Source organism: Vulpes vulpes, chromosome 14, assembly GCF_048418805.1.
Source record: "Vulpes vulpes isolate BD-2025 chromosome 14, VulVul3, whole genome shotgun sequence".
Classification (NCBI taxonomy): domain Eukaryota; kingdom Metazoa; phylum Chordata; class Mammalia; order Carnivora; family Canidae; genus Vulpes; species Vulpes vulpes.
Window position 1 is genome coordinate 41,350,295 of NC_132793.1, and position 14,461 is coordinate 41,364,755.

General features: G+C 43.3%; 1 protein-coding gene and 1 pseudogene across 35 annotated transcripts in view; one reads left to right on the forward strand and one right to left on the reverse strand.

Moving 5' to 3' along the window:
- Positions 1–14,461, reverse strand: part of LOC112922739 (kinesin-like protein KIF16B) — a 314,279-nt gene that overhangs the window by 280,573 nt on the left and 19,245 nt on the right. The gene's annotated exons all lie outside the window — the stretch shown is intronic.
- Positions 433–1,757, forward strand: LOC140595390 (UTP--glucose-1-phosphate uridylyltransferase pseudogene; annotated as a pseudogene).

Here is a 14,461-nt window from a genome sequence, read left to right on the forward strand (position 1 = left end):
GCCTGGGGACAGAATCTTAAAAAACCCAGGGAGTACGGGAAGAAAGGAGGAACCAGTTACAGAAAGTGAGGCATGGCTCAGGGAGATCTTAGCAAAGCTGTCTCAAGATGATGCTTCTCAGTTCCAATAAAGTCATTCAACAAGAGCTGGAATGATCTTCGAAGGAGGAACTAGAAAAAATACCACAGCACCATCACATGAGTTTGAGCACACTAAAAAACAATATCTCAATACATTTTCAGAAGCTATTTCATAGATTTTTGCAAGAAAGGGGATCTTCTGTGGATTGGGGGAAAAAATCTAGAAACCTGCAGAAGATTCAATGCAGCATTATTGAGAGATAAAAACCAGGGCTTACCTGATAATATTTATCTTCTCTGCTGAACAAGCTGCCGTTGAGTGGTAAAACTCAACAGCAGTTTGAGGACCAGCATGGGCTGCAAAAGCCCAAAAAGTTGGACAGGTGTGCAAAATGAGAATACCTTTTTTTAGATGTGACCATTCAGCAAGCTGAATATCTGAACAAAATCTACAATACATCTATACATCTGCTCCCCTTTATTCTAATGAGCTAATGAGCTCTCTTAACACAACGATTCAAAAATAAATACTGGAGAAAAACAAACATTTCATGTGAAAAATCCATACATTTAATCAAAGTGGCTACCCACTTTGGGTAAAGGACTCTTTACTGCCTGCAGCAAAGAAGATCTTAGGGGAAAACACAGAAGCTGGGTACCCCAGATCATGGTGACCTTTACACAGGTTTCTACAACTCTGGTTTGCTTGATACCCTTCTAGGAGAAGGCAAAGAATTTATTTCTGTGTCTAACAAAGAAAATCTGGGTGCCACGGTGGAGCTTTATATTCTTAATCATCTAATGAGCCCAGCCAGTAGAAAACCCTGTGAACTTGTCCTGGAAGTCACAAATAAAACGCATGCAGATGCAAATGGTGGGACACTCCGTATGAAGTCTGGTGGCTGGTGGAAATTGCTCAAGTGCCAAAAGCATGTGTTGATGAGTTTGAGTCTTATCAAAATTCAAAATATTTAACACCAACAAACAGATCCATATCTCCCTCAAGGCACTTAAAAGGCAGTAAGCCTTTGGAGCAGAAGGCCATTGACATAGAAATCACCGTAAATCCAGAGACTGGAGGGAGGGCTAAAGTCACGCAGTCAGAAACTGGAGGCAGGGCTGCCCGGAAAACATTTTAAGACTGTTGGTATTAATGTTCCTACAAGGCAGTTTCTTGCCTGTCAAAACCACATCAGATCTCTTGCTTGTGATGTCAAACCTCTTAGAGCCTTCATGCAGGATCTTTGATGAGTGGAAAGTGGGAAATCCTTCAGTGCCCTTGGTAAATTAGGCAGTTCTTTTTTTTTTTCTTTTTCTTTTTTTTTTTTTTTATGATAGTCACACAGAGAGAGAGAGAGAGAGGCAGAGACACAGGCAGAGGGAGAAGCAGGCTCCATGCACCGGGAGCCCAACGTGGGATTCGATCCGGGTCTCCAGGATCGTGCCCTGGGCCAAAGGCAGGCTCTAAACTGCTGCGCCACCCAGGGATCCCAAATTAGGCAGTTCTTTCACAAAGATTCAGGACAATCCAAGATGTGAAGTACAGCAGATATGCTTGAGGTGGATCACCTCACAGTGTCAGGAGATGGGCCATGTGCAAAGATGTTTCTGTTCCAGAAAGGAAATTTTACAAGCAACAATTTCCTAGATTGCTTCCTTCTTGAACCTAAAAACTAAAACTATAAGAAAAAGATGTATCTTTACTCCAAAAGTATTAGTATTTATAACAAAAATGCTAGATTTTAAGCCATATAGAGCAAATTTCACTCTAGTTACTAAAAATACCTATGGAAAAGCCACAGTAATCTCCACAAAGTGCTTATGATGGTTGGAATTATTAAATTTGGAACCAACCCTCTGGTGTATTCATCCCTTATAGATTCCAGGAGAGTTGTCAAACTTCCAAATATTTCAGAGATGAAAGAAGAAGGAAGGTTCTAGTCTCCTCATTCTCTCCACACCCTGCTGATCAATCCTGCTCAGCCCATTGTCCACTGGAGACAGGCCACTGCCCATGGCCCTCACTTCACCACAGAGCCTTTAACTATCAGAGGTGACTTCTGGGTCCAGGTGACACACCATCCAACAGCTTTACCTCCCACTTCCTCATCCCCACACCCAACAGGCAATTACTTAGTCCTGTGCAATCAACAGCTCATCTACCGACCGTGGCCATATGCCACATCTCCCCACTCCACAGACACTGTCCCAACTTGGGCTGCTACCACCTCTCTAGTGTCTTTGCCTCCAGCCTGTTCCTTCCCACCCACACTCTACCCTGCTATCAGTGGGATCTCACCATGAGGCTCCCCTGCTTTAACTCATTCAGTGACCTCTCAAAGGCTATAGGATAAAATCCAACTCCCAGGAGTATACAAAGTCCTTCCTGCTCTGATCCCAACTAGTGTTGCCATTCAACACTGTATCAATTCCACCCCCTTCTACTGGCCTGGTCCACTCCCAGCCAGCCAGCCAGACTCAGCTTTAGACCTCACATATCTGGAGAGCCTTCACTGAGCCTTCCATCCTATCCCCTAGTCAGAGGGTCCTCCTCCCTATCTCACCCACCAGACTCTGAACTTCTTAGAAGTAAGGACTTTAACTGTCTAAGTTTATAGCCTCTAGGTTATGCCCTGGCAACTCTGAGGTACCATCAAGTTGCTGAATGGGATGGGCTGACTAAAAGTTAAATAATTGCCTCTTACCCTGGCCTAGTCTTCTCCACGTGCATCCTCTACTTAATGCCAGCCTCCCTATGAGCCCCCATATTATTCTTGGTTCTTGCTCTTCCACATGTTATGGTGCTATCCAATTCCCATTTCCATTCCAAAGCAAGGCTCCTCTCCAGTCTAATTTGCATCACTCACCCCGATAAAAACTTCAGAAACAATTTCCCTTTATACACCTGCCTAGTTCATCCCACTCATACAGGTCTTATCCCTGCTGATGTCACCTCTCCAATCAGTCTAGCAAATCCCAGAGAAGCAAGAACCAGTTTTCTTTACACTCCACAACCTGAGACCACTGAGTACAAGGGCAACACTCACAATCAATGCTCAGTGCTTTATCTTTTAATCCCTTCAGCTGAAAACTGTAAAACACCAGGCACTGAGAGTTCCCCCAGCTCAGGTCAATTTCCTCTGACATTTAAGAAACATGGGAAATAAATCTTGACATTTTTCTCATATTGAGGAAAATAAATAATCCTAAAATATTATTTGAACATTGATCTGATAATACAGCAAAATGAACTATGTCTCTCCCGGGCCACTTTGGTGAATTGGGTTTCTCAACCGAAAAGTCAATTATGGTTCTTTCATATAAATGAGTAATTTATTTGAAAGGTCTGGAAACTAGACCATAAGATGCTACAAATGAACCAGCTGGAGTAAGAAGACTGAGTTATAGATCAATATTGGGCAGAAGGAGAAGGGGAAGGGAGGAAAAGAGTAAAATGCCCAATCAGAAAAAGAGATGAATTGTGTCAGCTCTCAGATTTGTGCGTAGGAGGAAGCTTATCAGAAAAAAAAAAAAAAAAAAAAAAAAAAACACCTTATGTTCATTCAAGTATTTTGAAGCATTTTTAAATTATTCAGCAATCCAAACTGATTCCAGTTGCTCAGTTGATGGTATTTGGTCACTCCATAACAAACAGCCTGACTAAGTGGTACTGAGATCTCTAAACTGAGCATCACCTAAGAAGATTCTAAAGAGTAGCTTATTCACCCCAAGTTCTGAAGTCAGGCAGTATCCCCCAAGTTGACCTTAAAACTTACAGACTTTGTATATAACTATAGAATCACTATGTTGTACACATCATAATATTGTATGTCAAACAAACAAACTTCAATCAAAAATTAAAAATGCAAACTAACATAATGCGAACTCGTATTTAACGACCTTCACTTTGGTGGGAAAACATTCAATAGCAAAAAAAAAAATTTTTTTTTTTTTATTTTTTTAGGGCAGCCCCGGTGGCGCAGCGGTTCAGCGCCGCCTGCAGCCCCGGGGTGTGATCCTGGAGATCCAGGATCAAGTCCCACGTCAGGCTTCCTGCATGGAGCCTGCTTCTCCCTCTGCCTGTGTCTCTGCCTCTCTCTCTCTCTCTCTCTCTGAATAAATAAATAAATAAATCTTTTAAAAAAAAGGGTTTTTTTTTTAAAGAATATATGACCACTACAGGCACTACTATGGAAAGAAGTCCCAGGAGCACTGTTAAGTGGGAGAAAAAACAAGTAGCCATGTGTAGTCCATGATCCAGTTCATAGTTAAGCAGATAAATGAAACATAAAAAATATGCACATATATGCTTCCAGATGCACAAAAACATTTCTGAAAGGATAAAGAGGAAGCTGTTAGTAGTAAGAGTAGATCTCATGCAATATTTGAAAACCAATATACTATATCCTGATCCCCTATGCTCAATGAATTGCTCAGTCCCTCTGCTTTACCCAATGACAGGTCTCTCTTCCCTTTATTAGGACTCCAGGTAAAATACAGGACACCCAACTAAATGTGGATTTCAGTTAAACAAATGTTTTTTTAGTATAACTATATCCCCCAAATATTCCATGTGATTTACTCACACTATTTTCACTTCCTACCCTGGAAGCCACCATCTCTTAGCTGGGCTATGCACCCAGCAGGTTCTTCCCGTTAGATGCATGTGTATTCGCCTCCCTTCCTCAAGCCTAGAGAGCAACTGAGAGAGCAGAGTCTTCACTAGCTTGCACCCGCAGTAGTAATGCAATGCAATGCATTGCAATGCAGCAGCAGAGGTGCCATAAATATATGTCCCCTCACTTGTGCCTAAGTGTGGAAACAAAGTCAGGGAGGGCTATTCTCCTGCTACCAGCTTCTCCTTAACTGTTCTGGCTGATTTTGAGCACCTGAAGAACATGGAACTGCTCACTACTCTTAGTTGCTCCCCATGAAATCATAAAAGTCTTCAATTCAGTTTCTGGGGAAAACCCAGGGGAGTCAGACACTGAAAAAAATTCTGGAGTAAGTTTCTCAGGCGATCACCCTGACCTCATTTCAGCTCCTCAGAACGCATCTCACCACACAGCTGTCAACCAGAGGTCAGTGGTACCATGACCTACATCCAAAGGCCAACCTTGAGTGGCAGCCTGTGAGAAGTCTGCAGAGTCCCCGCTCCATTCCCTGTGGACTCCCACCATGGACGAGCCAAGGGCAGGAGTGCTGTCAGTCTTGGATGCTATGAGCGTAAATGCTAAGTGAAATCCTCTACAGACCTCTGCCACAGCTGGAGGGAGCTACACAATACCATTTTAGATACTGGTAAGTGCTATAAAGGAATGAAAGGATGTTATGGGATACTGAGGGCAGAGGCAGTGGAGGGCAAGTGGCCAGTAAAGACCTTTCCAAGGTGGCGACATGGGAGCAAAGGCCTGACTGCAGCGAGGCCAAGGACCAGGCAAAGATCTGGGAGGAGCATTACAGATAAAAAGAAAAGCAGGGCAAAGGCCCTAGGGCAGGAATGAGTAGGTTTGAGGGGGGGAGGAGAGCAAAAGGCCAGCATGACTGCAGGAGAGGGACCAGCAAAATGGGACGTGAGGTCAGCACAGCCAGGGCCAAATTACATCAGGCCTTCCAGGACTTTAGAACTTACATGTGCTAGGAGGCTGCAGATGTGGGAAAGTCTGGGGTACCAGGAAAGGGCAAAACCGTACTTATATTTTAAATGCAGCCTCTGTGTGCTGCAGATGGACTCCAGAGGGAGTCCAGAGAAGAAAGCCACCAAGAAGGACACTACAGGCCACACAAGAGACACTAGACCAGGGTCAGAGAACAGATGCGTCCAAAGACGCATCTAGACTACTTTAAGAAGAGTAAATAAAGTTTCCCTTAGGTTCGCAAAAAAAAAAAAAAAAAAAAAACAGGGCCACATCTGGGATTACAGAGCCCTGAGGATCAACAGGACCATCTGAAGCATTCCTGCCCGGACCTACCAAGTGAGAATCCCCAGGATGAGGGTCAGGAATATGTATATTAAACATCCTAGGTTCCGCAGATGACCAGGGATTTGAGAACCACTGCCTTGACTGATCGGTGGTGCCCTCATCAACCGTGAGGAGGTGGGGCCCTATGAGTGAGGAAGCTTAGCTCCTCTTAACTCCTTCTGAAACAACGTTTCACTAGGTGGTCTCATCTCTACCTCTGAATGGGGCCCAGCCTACCCATCTCCAATTCCAGAACAAAACTCCAGATTTGGATTATGCCTTTAGGGTTATCAGGGTTGGCTTCCAATGAGGGCTTCTCTTCTAAAGGATGGAAACACCACAGTCATTGGAAACACTGGTAGGTGAGAAGAAAGAGCAAGTAGCAAAAGAGCATGAAAACTGTAATTTGCAATTAAATAGAAAGGAAGAAGGAAAGAAAAAAATTATGTACATATATTGAGCAACTATTTTCTCAATTCTCCTAGGGACAGTACATAACTGGTACCATTCTAGAAGCACAGAAGAGAAATCAATTCATCACATATGTGAACGGATGCCTTACTCCAAGCATCAGGCATAATTTAGTTCTGTCGCACAACCCTGGCCTAGTTGAGAAAAACCGGTAGAGAGCTGAAGAATTTCATGCACTATAAAATTCAAGCCCAAAAGCATAAAGAACTAAATTTTGCCTGAGACAAAAGACAACAGAGACACTTTGCAGGAAATTCTGGATACTCTGCAGGGAGGACAACCGGGAGCCAAGATGGTTGAGTAGGCTCTCGGCTCAGGGAAATGAACACGTGACAAGGAGAGACGTGAACTCGAGAGAGCAGAAGACCTTGCCCATGACTCGACTCACACAGAGAGAAATTGAGGCCCCAGGAGGTTAAGGGACTTGCTCCAAGTTGCTACTAGAATCAGCACTGTGGAAAGTTAAAGGAAATAAGTAAGAGTCAATACTCTGAGCCACGCTGAATGGCTGTGGGCTGTGTGCCACGTGACAACCCTAAACTTGACCCCAGCTACATCCCGAGGTGGGAGTTAGGTAAGCTCGGGATCCAAGAGGAACACAAAGGGCCAGTCGCACATGTAAGCAAGCCACACCAAGAGTACTCTAAATAGGGTGCAAGGTGTCTACCCCATCAGGCGCTGGATGGGGGACACAAGCTGCCCATGCAGCCTTACCTCCCACACACATCTGCACCACCCAAGGCCCCCATTCCCTTCCAAACTGCTCCTTCTTCCAGGACTCTCAATGACCCTCATGCTGTTCCCTCTGTCTGGAATGTACTTTTCTCCTCCATCCCACTTTTCCTTCAAAGCTTTTAAAGATGTCTCCTCCTCTAGGAGTCTCCTCCTCCTAGCCAGTATCTTCTGTGTGATATCCCATAAAGTCTATTACACATTTTCAATCCTTAAATGCGGATGTGTTTTCCTATAAATATCAATTAACCTGTCAGATGTTAACTCCAAAGGCAGAAATGAAGCTAGGCTTCTCCCGAAGACCTACAGCTGTGCTCTGACTCCAGGACCAAAGCAGAGGGAACATCAGTCTGAGTCACAGGACAGAGGGAAAATAAGGATGTGCATATGACCAACCTTCTTCAATAGGCTTCTCCAAATCATAGAAGCAACACGTTCACTAAAGAAAAGTGGTAGTTTAAATGTAATAGCGTAAGTGTAAACACTGAGAACTTTTCTAGTACTTCCTCTTGATTTCCTGCATTCAGATGTCAAGCCAGCTATTTAATGTCCAAAGATAGTTTCATTTAGCGTGGCAGTGCCACAAAACACAAAGAAATGAGTTTTCTCTGCTCTTTCCCCATACCATCCCTACAACCCTCCTTCCAGATTTCTATTTCAGAAAAATGCTCTCAGTGACAGCTTTTGAAATTAAAAAAAAAAAAAAAACAATTGCTAGCTTATAAAAAGATTGATTCCTTTTACAACATTGTTAGCTAAATATACCAGGTAGGAGATAGGTATGCTTCAAAATACTAAATTGTGGACTTTTTCTTCAAAAGACTTCACTTTGAGTCAGAGTGGAATAAGATGCAAACGCAGCTTCTGATGTTGCCAAGTGTTTTAATAATTTATATGGGAAAGCACTGGGCTTTGGGGACCTGGACTGAACTCCTGCCTTAGAGCAGCTCTGTGTCTTTAGCACCTGATTTCACTTTGCCCAGCCTTGGTTTCCTCACCTATAAATGGCTGAATAAAACCTACTGTAAGACAAACCATGAGGGACTACTAACAAGTTACAGAAGGGGAGGTGGGTGAGGCGATAGGGTAACTGGGTGACGGGCACTAAGCAGGGCACTTGATGGGATGAGCACTGGGTGTTATACTATATGTTGGCAAATTGAATTTTTTAAAAATGTTTAAAAAAAAAACTATCACACACAGTTGCTTAAATGTACTGATTATGCAGCAAGGCTGTGGGTATTGAGCTAGCCTATGCATCATTTATTTGCTGAAAGATATAACAGAAGAAAGCAGACAACACAAGGTTGGGCACACAGCAGACAATCAGTGATTTCATCTCCATAACAAACCCAAGATCCATCTATTAATCAACAAACAAACACTTAGCCCACGTGTGCTGAGACACTGGACATACACAGTGAACAAAACCAACAAAAAGCTCTGCCCTCCTGGAGGAGTTTACATTCTGGTGGGCAGATGTGTATTAAAAACTTTTCCAGAGCTTTCCCAAAACTAGTAGAATCGGAGGGAATCCAGAAAATACATTTTGCCAATTTTCTAGCCAGATCTTCAATAGAAGAAAAACTCATGATCCTCACGGGTTTTATTTATGAAATGCTTTATCTTCATCAACACAATCCAGAGGCCACAGTTCACAAAAAAGAACATCAGGAACACCAAAATTCTTTCACATATTTTTAAATATTTGTGAAAGATGTCCAGTTATTCTGACTAAACACTGAATGTCCACTCTGAAACAGGAAACACATGCCATCCTTCCGACCCACAGCCCCTTCCCTTCCTCCCCGAGGTACACTCAAAATGTTCACCTGTAGATTAAAGAAAGCAGGAGTAGGTCAATGGACAAACGTGTATGTCTCCCCTGTATGAGGCTCTCAGGGATACAGAGATGTATAATCCTAATTCTCATCCTTCAATGGCCCACGATCACCCCACATGGGTGAGAGCAGACAGGCTGTAAAAGCAAAGCCAGCTGGGGGTGGATGAGTGGCCCACCCCACCCCAGGCATGGGAGGCCAGACCAAGGAGAGACTGACTTTTAGCTGACATGGTAAGTAAAATAAAGTTATCAAAAAGGAAGCCCAATCACTGCCTAAGCAGTACCTACATTTTGTATAGGAGAGACAAGGGGGTAGGTCACCAGACAGTTGTTTTCCAGGATCTTCTTGGAACACCAAACAGAGTCACATTGCCTTCTCCTATGCCTAAACACCACTAGGCTTGATGAAAAGCTTCTCCTTGCCTGCCCTGCTCTTGCTCTTTTTCACACCAAACTGGTCCTGGTCAGACATGGAAGATGCTATGCCACATTTGGAATTTCTGAGTTGTAATGAAACACACAACAGCAAAGAAACAAAACAGAGAAAGAAGCCACTCTCCCCATCCAGGGAGATTTTTATTTGCCACTACCTAGAAAAGGTCAGGCATCAGTGGAAGGTGGGCACACGGACATCATCCTGGGCGGCTGGAGTGTCACCAGTAATCACACTCCCAGCGAGGACTCCCAACCCAGGAGCTCTCCAGCTCTGCTGCACACAGGAATCTCCCTGGGACTAGAAAATTCCTGATACCCAGCTGCACCTCATACCAGTTAAATCCACTCTGCAGCAAGAAGCCATCCGCTGAGATGAGGCCAGTGTCCTAAACTCCTGGCTTCTCCATGTGCCCTGTTAAATGTTTCAGAGGGGCAAAAAGGGCCTACCCCGCAATCAGACATCACTAGCAAAGTCCACAGGAAAACAGGAACCAGGACCGTGAACCTGTATGAAACCAGGTGACAGAGGTGACATTCACATTCTGCATCTCTAACTGACCAATGTGTGGGTGACCACCAAGTCTTCCTGCCCATCCATAAAATGGGGGTGGATCTCGTCTTCTCTGCCTGCCTCAGAGGAGGCTACAGGGTTCAGAGGATGGAGTCAAAGCATGCAGTGAAGGACATGCTGACACAGATGCGATCACTGCTCTTAGCATTATCAGCAATGTTCACAGAAACTACTGTAGAGCTGTGTCTTCCAGGGGACCCTCCCCACCCACGACATCTCTTTCCTGGCCTTCACAGTAACATGAAAAGGACCAGCATCTCTTAACATTCAGTGAAACTGAAGGATGCTTGTGACACAACAGTGGGTCAAGCCAAGAGTGCTCAAAGATGACAATTCCCCCAAATACTGAAAACACTAGCAATGCATGAAAGTGGTTAAGGGGAAATGGTCTGAAGTCAAGAATTTTAAATAAAGCAAATAAAGGAGAAAGTTTTTTAAGTCCAGTGTAATTAATATACAGTGTCATATTAGTTTCAGGTATATAATATAGTGATTCAACAATCCTATGTATTTTCAGTGCTCATCATGGTGAGTGTTCTCTTAATGCCCATCACCCATCCCCACCACCCACCTCCTCTCTAGCAACCACCAATTTTTTCTCTGTGGTTAAGAGTCTGTCTTTTGCTTTGTCTCTTTTCTTGTTCATTTGTTTCTTAAATTCCACATGACTGAAATCATTTAGTATTCCTAATCATATGAGTGAAATTATATTCTCTAACTTATTCCACTTAGTATTATGCTCTCTAGATCCATCCATGTTGTTGCAAATGGCAAGATTTCTATCTTTTTTATGCCTGAATAATATTCCATTGCATGTATGTATGTATATATACAAACACACACACACAAACACACACACAAATATATATATAGCCACATCTTTGCCCATTTGTCTATCAAGACATTTTGGCTGCTTCCTTATCTTGGCTGTTATAAATAATACTGCAATAAACACTGGGGTCCACGTATCTTTTTGAATAGTGTTTTCATTTGGGGGAGGTAAAGAGTCAGGAGTGCAATTACTGGATCATATGGTATTTCTATTTTTAACTTTTTGAGGAACCTCCATTCTGTTTTCCACAGCGGCTAAACCAGTTTGCATTCCCACCAACAGTGCACAAGGGTTCCGTTTTCTCCACATCCTTGCCAACACTGGTTTGTTTCTTCTCTTTTTGATACTAGCCATTCTGACAGGCATAATGTGATATTTCATTGTGGTTTGGTTTGCCCTTCCCTGATGATAAGCAATATTGAACATCTTTTCCTCTGTCTGTTGGCAACCTGTAAGGTTTTCTTTGGAGAAACGTCCATCCATGTCTTTCACTCATTTTTGAATTGCATTATTTGTTTTATTGGTGTTGAATTATATAAGTGGGATACTAACCCTTTATCAGATATGTCATTTGTAAAGATCTTCTCCCGTCCAGTAGGTTGTCTTTTAGTTTTGTTGATTGTTTCCTTTGCTGTGCAGGAACTTTTTATTCTAATGTAGGGGAGAAATTCTACATATTCATTCTAAACCTAACATTCAGGATGCCTGGATGGCTCAGGGTGTGATCCCAGGATCGAGTCCCACATCAGGTCCCTTGCGTGGAGCCTGCTTCTCCCTCTGCCTAAGTCTCTGCGCCCCTCTTTCTTTCTCTCTCTCTCTCTCTCTCTCTCTCTCTCTTTCTGTGTGTCTCTCATGAATAAATAAATAAAATCTTTAAAAATAAATAAATAAATAAACAGAATATTCTTCTGTTGGTGGCAACCCAGGGCTAGGACTGGTGCACCCTGTGTTAGATCAGAAAATTTTACGGAAACTCTGAGTTTCTGACTGTCCCGAAATACAAGAGGACATGGCCTTCCTGTGACCACACTCCACAGGACAACAGAAAGGGAGCTGATGAGGGCTTTCCCCTCAGGCAGGTCAGTGGCTCTCTCCCAGCTGCCCAAAAACGGGTGTACAGACTCCCATAGGAAACTGAGACACTTCAGAGAAGGGGTTATGCCTCTAACAACAACAAAACTTTTTTAAACGACTAACTGGCAACAAATCTAAAGAATCTGATTGTGGCTTCTCAAATTTCCTGTGCTTTCTGTTGGATTCTATTACCTTCTCCCATCCATGGTGCCTCTGGGGACAGAGCAATGACAATGCTGTGATGAAACCAATCAAGCTGACTTTTAACAAAATAAAACATGATTTAACCCAGCCAGGAGCAACTAAGGTTTTCTAATTTCTTCCTTAGGATTTCTTAAAGAAGCCACTAGCGAGGGGCTTTCTCTCTCATTTCCTTTTGCCTTTTTAGCATAAACTACATATATGTCTTTTTAGCATAACCTCCTTAATTTTCAATCCTTCAAACTACCTGCTAGTATTTTCACCTCCTGATACCCTCAAGGTACGCAACTTTTGAACAGTAAAGCCACCGTTCCCCAGAGCTGTACTGCTGGGGCAGTATTAGCTGATTCTTAACACCTAAGAATGTATCCCAGATTCCTTTTAACTGAATACACTACCACGATTTATGCAGAAATAAAAGAAATAACCCTGTTGTCAAGCCAGAAAGGCCTGAGGTTAAAAAAAAAAAAAAAAAAAAGCAAGCCCTCTGATATCATGATGCTCTTTGTAATAAAACAGAGGGAGAGAGCAAAACAGGTCTGGCCTCATTTCTGGGGCTCAGCTGACCCAATAGCCTGCACAATAAAGCAGGCCCCTCCTACAACAGGTATATGAGGGTGAAGGAAGGCTAGAGTTGCACCTGGTGTAATACTTGACCTCTTATTTGGACCTCATTTCAAAGGAGGAGGGGAGAACTAGCACACAATGTAATGGCATTCACGGTCTCATTTCGAGCCAAGGCCTCATCTTCGATCACACAATGACATCAGACAAGCAGTTTTACTTCTGTTTCACTCAAGCCTTCAACTCTCAGGTATCGCCTTCCCATACTTTTATGATTAATTATGCTTTCTAATTCAGTCTCCCTTCTCCTGCACACTGAGCCCCCTCACATTTCATAGCTCTGTTCCATTTGCATTTTCAAAGCTTGGCAAACCCAGTTCAGCACTTGAAACAGGAAGCTCTCCAACACAAGTGCAAAGAAACAAGGCCCTTCACTTTCTAGAAGTCACACGGGGAAGGGGCTTGAAGAACAGCCGTGTGTGTGCCTCTGACAGCAAACGAGTGGATAAAATCACATCACGCTGAAGCTGCACAGAGAAAGCAAACTGCTGGTACTATTCTAGCAAATGCATTATTAACACACAGCCCCTGGAAGTTCCTTCAGCTTCACAAATGAGGCCTCTGGGCCTCCCACATGCTGTTCCCTCCACCTGCTACACTTGCATCCCTGACTAATGCCCACTTCCAAGCTAGCTGAGATGTTTTTCCTTCCAAGCACCTTCCCCTGATGTCCAAGTTTGAATTAGACCTCAGCCCTTGCCACAAGCTTCCATACACAGTACCACAGGGCCTAGTCCAACAAAGGCAAGGATTGTGCCTGGATTATACACCACTACACCCCCAAAATACAACCCAGTAGCTCTTAATGACTATGGGGGGGGGGGTCTGAAAGGTCATATATGTTCATAATTAGACCAGAATGTTATTTGCCTTTTTCATTCTCATTCTCTCACAAGTACACAGTGGAGTTTTCCAAAAGCTACAAGACATGAGATGAACCATTCTGATGGTTAAAGGAATGTGTGCTTACATACTCCTACGTTTTAAATTTTTGTTTTAATTCCTAATGTGGTAAACAATAGATTGATGTAACCCATAAAAAACAAAAGCTCTTCGGGGTCCTCAAAAACTGTTAGAGAGTCTAGGAAGCCCCAAAACCAAAAGCTTGGAGAACCACTAGTCTAACACAAGGCCTGGCACATACTATCAGTCGTAGTATCCTCCTGTAGGGTATTCTTTCCAGCCCTCAGAAGGAGCACCCCAACACTCCCACCCTCATATATCATGCCTTGAATCCACCATCATTACTTAGAGAACTTGGGAGGCTCCCTGTTTCTGTCACTCTAGTAGGTCATGAGCTACTAGAGAGTAGGGATCATGCCCTCAATCATCTCTGACCAAAGAAAAGGGCTCAATAACAGCTCAGTAGCTGCACAAATATCAAAAGCATCATGAAAACACCTGCTCTTCACCAAACGAAGCCTAGTCAGTCCTCAAAGTTCAACTCCTGCCATAATGCCTGACCTGCAGATTTGAACTCACACTGATCTTCCTTTCTCCAAATACCTACTGTACTTTATTATCTACAGAGCAGAATGGAATACTTGGTGACTAGAGGACTTTGTTCATTTGTTACTGAGTTACCGATGTGCTTCACCACCATAGTACCCATGTGAAATCCTAAGAGGTAAAAGA